Below are 9,342 nucleotides of genomic sequence, written 5' to 3'. Positions count from 1 at the left end.
AGGATTATTCAGAGGAGAGAAAATGAGCTCACACATAGATATGGCTTCCCTCAGATTTCATTTACATATAAATATGTAAATATATTCATATATAGCTATTAAACATTTAAATATGAATTTATATCGATATAGATACAGGTAAGATTGGAGGTATAGAGAAGATGTAGGTATAGATGTAGATATACATACATAGGAATGTGTATGTATGTATAGATGTTACCTCTCACCCCGTGCACGGAGGGGCAGAGACGATCATACACACTCAGACATACCTGGAATTATATCCTACTTTGAGGCTTCTATTTGTGTGTGTGTGCATGTGGGAGCTTTTCTCTCTGTCTACACACACAAACACCCCCCATATATTTTAATATAGTTATACATATGTGTGTGATATATATAGATATAAAAATAAAGATATGCTTTCTATATTCCTCTGTATTTTGTGTATACATCAACAGGCCATATATATGTGTGTGTGTGTGGTTTAGTTATCTTCATCTTTGAGCAAGGGAGGGATGGAGGGAGGTGGGGACAGGAAATGCAAGAAGAAACAGACACATAAATGAATACGTCAATGAGCTGGCGGTGGAGGTGGAGGTGGGATGTGTGCGTTACGAGAGGGGGGATGACCGGCTCCCTACTGCTCTCTCCCTACACACACACAGAGAACATAAATCAAGGTCAATACACGCATGCATGCAGATGCAGCCCAGATGTGGCAGATGGGCTGGAGGAGAGGGGATACCCGCGTGTGTTTTTAGGGGTGCAGGTGTGTGTGTGGGGCATGTTTGCCCCTCTGTGCAGTTCTTGTTCTCCCTCTTGGGGGAAGACAGAGAATGACGGAAAATGCACACACACGGTTAGTTATGTATAGAAGTACATAAAGTCTCTGTAGGAGAGCTTATGGGAACAGAATCCTAGAATAGTGTGGGTTGGAAGGGACCTCTAAGATCATCTAGTTGCAACCCCCCTGCCATGGGCAGGGACACCTCACACTAAACCATGGCACCCAAGGCTCTGTCCAACCTGGCCTTGAACACTGCCAGGGATGGAGCATTCACAACCTCCCTGGGCAACCCATTCCAGTGCCTCACCACCCTCACAGTAAAGAGCTTCCTCCTTAGATCCAATCTAAACTTCCCGTTTCAGTGTATGACTAGTGCATGTGCACGCTCGTGTATGTACGTATGCACGTGTCGGTAGAGCAAGAGTATGTGCGTGAACAGCTCTCACTCTCTAAGTATTTATGTATATACATGCAGAGAGTGTGTGTCTCCAAGTACATGTATAGATGGGGGATACCATGTGTGTGAACAACTATGATTATATATGTTATAATATATAAAAGTATATATTAATATATATGTGCATAAATCTCTACTAAGTTATACATATTAATATATAGTGTATTGTGTGCTTGTGTCAACTATGTGCTCTCTTGGTGCATGTATATATGTATATATGTACATATGCATAGGTATGTATGCAGAGAGAGGTGAGTGAATGGGTCCCTCTCCCCTCCATATGTGGATATATGTGTGTGTGTGTGTGAGAACAGCTTTCTCTCTCTGTATATACATATATGTATCTCTCTCTCAGGAGAACTTGTGTGTGAAGGTCCCTTTCTAAGCATAGATATATATATATATATATATGTGGTGAAAGAATGCTGCGTGTGTGTGAACAGCTCGCATGCGCTCTGCATCTGTGTTTGATCAGCGCTTTAACTATATAAGTATATTATAAAGAGGATTACGTGTGTGAAGTGTCTCTGTGTACACAGAAGCATCTATAGAGACATAGCTGTAACAAGACAGAGCATTGAAGTGTGAACATAGCTATCACTCCCTCTCTATACATGGATACACATAAGCTTATGTTATGCTAGCATATACTTATGAACCCCAGAGATTATACAGGGGAGGGATGAGAGTGTGTGTGTGAACATCAGTGTATGTATATGCACATAGACAGGGGTTAAGGTGGGGGGAACAGGACCCTTGAAGTTGATATGACTGTATCTGTATGTGTGTGTGTATATATATAGTATACTTTATATATATATACACACACATACATATATATATATATAGGAGGTCTTCTGTATGAGACCAGCTCTCTGAACAGCTCTCTTGGTATATATGTATGTATGGACAGAGGCAAAGGGGGAAGAGATTGTTACCTCTGCCCACCCCCAATATCTAAGTATATACTTGTGTCTATATATGTGTGTATATAGCAAGCGAGACCTGTATGACTGTGTGAGTGAGCAGCTGTCTGTCTACATGTATGTATATAAATATATAGGGGTCTATATACAGGAAGATAGCTGTGTCAACAGCTCTTTATATACTCTTACATGCATCACGAGAGAAGTGTGTGTGAGAACAGCAGGCTATATAGAAAACCCATCTATATGTATAGCCACATATGTTACATATGTGTATATGTATATATGATTATATAAGAGTGAAAAGTAGGTGTGTGACCAATCTGTGTCTATATATAGATATATGCATCTATATATTCATATACATGTGTATATATACATATAAAGAGATTAGTGTGTGAGAAGGGCTCTTGCTATCTCTACTTATACACACACGTACCGAGAGAATAGACTGTGATATATGCACATATCGTTATGCACCCCAGGGATTAGACGTGTGTAGGGAGGAGAAAGTGATGGAAAACGTGTATGTGTGAATTGCTCTTGCTTGGTTTGTTACGTGTATCTGTGTCTGTGTCAATATATAGCTATAGCAAGAGATGGACCACGTGTGAACAGCTCACATGTGCTCTGTGTATATGTGTGCATAGACGGCTCTTTAACTACATATGCATATATAAAGAGGATTACGTGTGCTGTGTCTCTGTGTATACAGAAGTACATATATATATGCATGTATACAGGCATAGCTGTAACAAGACTAGCACTGTGAGTGGGAGCACATCTACCACTCCCTACACACTGATTCACATAAAGAGCATATATATCAAGATGTAAACATGTGGCTGTATATATTTATGCACCCCAGAGATTATACAGGGGAGGGATGAGAGTGTGTATGTGAACATCAATGTATGTATGTGCACATAGACAGGGGGTAAGAGAGAAGGGGGGGAATCAGGCTATGGAGTTTATATGCCTGTATCTGTATGTGTGTGTGTACAATATACAATATACTTTCTCTATATATATATACATAAACATACATATGTATGCATACATAAAGATATACAAAACATATTTATATATATTAAATATATAATATATAAATAAAATATATATAATATCTATACATTATATCTTGTGTGCAACACCCATTCTCTGAACAGTTCTTTCAATGTATGTATACATGGGCTGGCGTCAGGGGAGAGAGTGTTACCTCTTCCTCCCACCCCCAGTATCTATGTATATGCATGTATCTATATATGTGTGTGTATATAGCAAGAGAGAACTTATTTATATATTTATATTATAAATATATATTATGTATTTCTATGCATATCTATTTTAATATATAAAATATATAAAATATTTATAGCTTGTGTGTTAAATTATAATGCAATAATTATATGATAATACAATATTATTACTATAATATTAATATAACAGTAATACATTATTAACAATATTAATAATATATTAATATCTAGTTAATATACATTTAAATTCTAATTAATTATATCACTAATTAATTATATTAGTATAACTAATTATTGATTATATTAATAATTGTAATACATTATGTGATATAATTATATATTAATAATATTAATATATAATATTAATGATATATTATAATGGGAAATAGTTATCATTTATTAAATTGTAAAGTATTTATAAATACATTTTTATATATATATAGAGAGAATAAATTTATATATATAAAAGTAAGTCTTGTGTGTGAGCCCAGTTCTCTGAACAGCCTTCTCAGTATGTATGTACGTATGGGCTGGGTTGGAGCGAGGAGGGAGCATTACCTTTGCCCCCCTCTTCTCCCAGTATCTAAGTATATACATGTATATCTGTGTATGTGTGTATCTAGCAAGAGACCTGTGTCACTGTGTGAGTGAGTAGCTGTCTATATGTATGTATATAAATATATAGGGATCTATATATTGGAAGATAGCTGTGTCAGCAGCTCTCTGTGTACTCTATATATGTAGTGAGAGAAGTGTGTGTGAGAACAGCAGGCTACATAGAAAGCACATCTATGTGTATAGCCGTACGTGTATACCTAGAGAGAGGAGTGTTGGATGTGAAAACAGCTCAGTCTACATGCACACATAATGAGGTGTGCACAGGGAGAGAATAGGGTGGGTTTGTGAGAACAGTACGTGCTCTTTTGTATTGCATACCTATATATGTATAGATGGCTATGTTTCTATATGCATAAGTGTCTTTGTATATGTGGCTTATGTATCTATGTGCATGTGTCTATATGAGTGAGATGTGTTTGTGTATGTGCATGCAATGTGTATATGTACGTGTATGTATATATGAGAAGTATGTGTGTGACCAATCTATGTCTATATATGTATATATGCATCTATATATTCATATATATATCTCAAGAGAGTAGTGTGTGTGAGAAGGGCTCTTGCTATCTCTATTTATGCACGCACATACCGAAAGAATAGAGTGTGATATATGCATGTATTTTTATGCACCTCAGGGATTAGACATGGTAGGGAGGAGAAAGTGATGGAAACTGTGTGTGTGTGAATTGCTCTTGCTTGGTTTGTTACGTGTATCTGTGTATGTGTCAGTATACAGCTATAGCAAGAGATGGACCATGTGTGGTCTGTGTGTACATGTGCGGAGCCTAAGGACGTGGTCCATGTATCTGTGTGTGAGCAGCTTGCTGTGAGCTGTGGATACACGGTTTTCTATGGAGGCTGTAAAGGGTGTCTCTGTGTGTGAAAAGTGTGTGTTCTCTGGTGTGTATGTATGTACATATATATCTACACACATATATGTGCACAAAGAAGGGGAAGGCGGGCAGGTCTGTCAGAGCAGAGCTCTCCCCTGTACACATGTGTATATGCACATGTGTGTTCACTGTGACTGTTGTCTGTGTTTGACCAGCTCTCCCTGCCCTTTCTGTCAGTATTTATCCATGTGTGTGTGTACAGTGACAAAGAACTCTGTGTGCACCTCTCCCTCCCGCTCCGTATAAGCGGATATATGCGCATATATATGTATATGCAGCTCGCTCAAGAGACAAATGTGCGTGAGAGGTTTGTCTTTCATTATATGTGTATAAATGTGTCTTTTTATACAGTGAGAGAATTACGTGTGTGTGAACAATTGTGTGTGTGTGTCTATACATATTGCATGCCTATGTATAGCATGGAACCACAGCCTGCTTTGTGCTGGAAAAGACCTTAAAGCTCCTCCAGCTCCAACCCCTGCCACGGGCAGGGACCCCTTCCACTGGAGCAGGGTGCTCCAAGCCCCTGTGTCCAACCTGGCCTTGAACACTGCCAGGGATGGGGCAGCCACAGCTTCTCTGGGCACCCTGTGCCAGCGCCTCAGCACCCTCACAGGGAAGAGCTTCTGCCTAAGAGCTCATCTCAATCTATGTGTGTGTGCGTGCACATGTATGGGTATAAGTGTGCATGTATGTGTATGCGTATGTGTATATGTATATTTATATATAACAATAGAGAATGTGTGAACAGCTCTCTCCCTAAGTACACATGTATGTATAAGCATGCAATGACTCTTGTGTTTGCTCCTGTATATATACATATTATATATATAATATGTATATAATAATAATATTATATATATATTACATATATACACATCTGTACAGTATATATGCATGTGCGTTTATACATATATATGCATATATGCATATGGGGAGTGTGAGAGAGAACAGTTCTCAGTGTGTGTACACACACGTGTGTATATATGTGTGTATATATATAATGCAACAGAATTTGTATGAACAGCTCTCCCCCATGTATACACACGTGCATGTGTGTGTGTGTAAAACAGAGGAACTGTGTGTATTGAGTATATAAGTATACATACAGCAAGAGGAGTATTGTGTGTGTATATATCTATATATGCATATATATGGAGAGAGGATTGTGTGTTTGTGTAAGCAGCTCTAATTATGTATGTATAGATGCATGTAGAGAGAATTACGGGTGAAAGGTCTCTCAGTGTCTATGTAAGTGTACATGTGTGTGTGTGAGAAAAGCTCTCTACATATACCCATAGTGAGAGAGACTATACACACATAGATACATGTGTATTTATAGAACCCAGACGCTGCACATGTGTATGGGGTGGGGAGAGAGAGGATGACTGAAAACGTGTCTGAGCACTGCTCTGGTGCCTACCCTCAGGTCTATGGGTGGATGTCTATAGAGAGCAGGGGAGAGTAACGGATGTGAACAGTGTATGGATCTATGCCTATATTGATGTATACAGAGAGTACTGTGTTAGTGCATTTACAAGTATGGATGTGTATCTGCAGTGCTATATATTGGGGGGTCTGTGTGTGAATTCACTCACTCTCCCAGTGTGTGTGTATGTACATATATATAGCTGTGCATACAAAGAGGTGTTGAGAGAGAGCAGAATGCGAGCAGGCCTCTCACTCCCATCTCAGTCTATGTGTGTACACTGTGCATCCATACATGTATGTGTGTATAGGGGGACTATGGTGTGTATGCTTGAACAGCACATGCCCTCTGCCCCCTCCTTCTCACACACTCTCTGGAAATAGGTATATAGGCACCTATATACATATAGGTGCCTATGTACATATGGGGATATATATACATATATATATGTAAATATGGCATGAAATGTGTCTCTAGATATGTATATAAGTATGTATGCATACATAGATGTATATATATAGCAAGAGTAATTGTGTGAGAATAGCTCCCTCGGTGTGTGCACGTACATATCTAAACGGAACATGTGAGAGAAGCATGTATGTATGTGTGACCAGCTGGTGTATATGTATGTATGTATGTATATGACAGAGAGACACATGTATGTGACCAAGACTCACTCACTGTGTCTCTATAAGCATGCATGTACATGCAGGGACAGCATATGTGTGTTGGGGCTGCTCCTCCCCTTTCTCTGTGTATCTCTCTGAGAAGGACATGCCCACACACACACACACATACATACACACACACATAAATATACACGCATACATACATACACACACACATACACACACATACACACACACTCACGGCCTTCCCCAAGGCTCTTATTCAAACACTTATATTTTCATGTACCTATACATGTGTGCTTTGCTTCACCCCTGGGTGCACGGGTAGGGGGGATGTGGGTCCACCCCCAGTCACTACACGCTAACAACACACAAGGGGCCATCACAGACCATCACTGCCCACCCTTGACAACCCCTACCCACCCACTGAAGAGCTTTGATTGCAATACTGACATGTGTATGTCAATATACAGCATACAACTTACAATATACAATATTAATATCAATACACATCAATATATATTAATATACAATTAACATCAATACAATATACAACATACATACAACATACAAACGGTGTTTGTGTGGATGCATTCACTTGCACCTCTCTTACATTCACAGCTATTACAGTAACTAATAACTATGACATATATGACATATTCCAGACCTATAACACACATGACCCCCCCATACAGCCATGATGAACGGCAGCCCAGCAGCAAGCTTCCATTTGGTTACAGCATGAGATCTGCAAACAGACACACGCATGTTCCATACATGCACACACACAGATCTATACATTACACAGCCTAACACACACACACGCTATGGGGCTCCTGGGGGGGCAGGATCCGTGCCCCCACCCCGGCACCTCGCAGCTCCCGAAGCCAGTCGCAACTCATCACAGGATGCCCGGACACTGCTGATGGGGGGACACCTCGCTGGTATGGGGTGGTCTCTCGTCGGGGGTGGCGCGGTGGTGATTGAGGGCACCCCGCTGCGCGGAGGGGATGTGGGACATGGCCGGGCCGGACCCGGTCTGGGCAAAGGGAGAATCCAGCGGGTGGCCCTAAAGACCACCCCGGTAGCAGCGGGAACTCATCCCCGCCTGTGCGGGGGGCCCGGGAGAGGGAAATGGCGGAGAGGAGAGTGGGGATGGGCAGGGGGGAGGCGGCGGGGCTGTACGGGCTCAGCGCGGCGTGCGTGAGCAGGGGGCGGGTGCGAGAGTGTGCGGAGCCTACGTGTGCGTGTGTGCGTGTGCACACGCGTGTGCGCACCCCTGTGCGTGTGCTCGGACATCTCCGGAGGGGGCACACGGATCCCCCCCTACGTACGGGGGCAGAGAGGCCCCGAGGGGCCAGGCCCGGGGCTCTGCGAGAGGGGGACATTGTGCACACCCCCCCTCTCGGAAAGCCTCGTTCCCCGGTGGGATTTGAGAGGGGCGTAGTTGAGGGTCACGGCACCGCTGCTCCCACGCCCGGCCCATGCAGAGCTACGGGACGCAGCGGGGGTAGAAGCCGCCCCCCCGCACTGCACCGAGCCGGGGTCCACCAGACCCCCCCCACCAGCCGCGCTTCCCGCATCCTCCGCTGTGGGGCGATGCCCGCTCCGGGGCGGGGGGGGGGAACCACCGGACACGAAGGGCTCCCCCCTCGGGGGCCCGGTCTGGGCGGCCGCCGGTGTGGGGTCGATAGGGGGGCGGCCCCCGCCGCTGGGGCGGGGACCCCCGGCCTCGGCTCGGCGCCTCCGCGCTGCTGCCGGCGGCCGCGGGAGGGCGTCGCCTGTGTTAGTTCCCTCTGGAGAACGCGGGGCCAGTGCGGCCGCCGCCGCCCCCGGCCGCCCGCCGCCTCCCCCCCTCCGCGGCGGCCCCTCTTGGGCGGCGGGAGGCGGCGGCGGCGGCGCGGGGGGGAGTCGCGGCAGGGCTGCAGCCGCCGCCGCGCCGGGCGCCCCCCTCCTCGTTGCCTCCGCCGCGGCGGGCGCGCCCCCGAAATCGCAGCGGGGGGCGTTGTGCAGCGCGCGGCGGGGGGGGCCGGGGCTGCGGCGGGGCGGGGGGCAGCGGGGCGCGGCGGGAGGCGCGGGGGGCGCGGCGCGGGGGGTCCCGGCGGCGGCTCGGGAGCCCCGCGAAAGGGCCCCAAGAAGCACAAGTTGGAGCTGGCGGCGGACCAGGCTGTTGTTGTTCTCAACGTGGTCCGCCCCGCGCCCATATAAAGGGCGGCGGCGGCGCCCGCCCCTCCAGAGCGCGGTGGTGGCGGCGCGGAGCCGAGCGGCGACAGAGAGCAGCGCGCGCGCCCGCCGGGCCTCCGCCACGCCGCGGTGCCGCCGCCCGCCTCCGTCCCGCGCC

This window comes from Psittacula echo (assembly GCF_963264785.1).
Source record: "Psittacula echo genome assembly, chromosome: 9".
Lineage (NCBI taxonomy): Eukaryota > Metazoa > Chordata > Aves > Psittaciformes > Psittacidae > Psittacula > Psittacula echo.
This window is presented reverse-complemented; position numbering follows the sequence as displayed.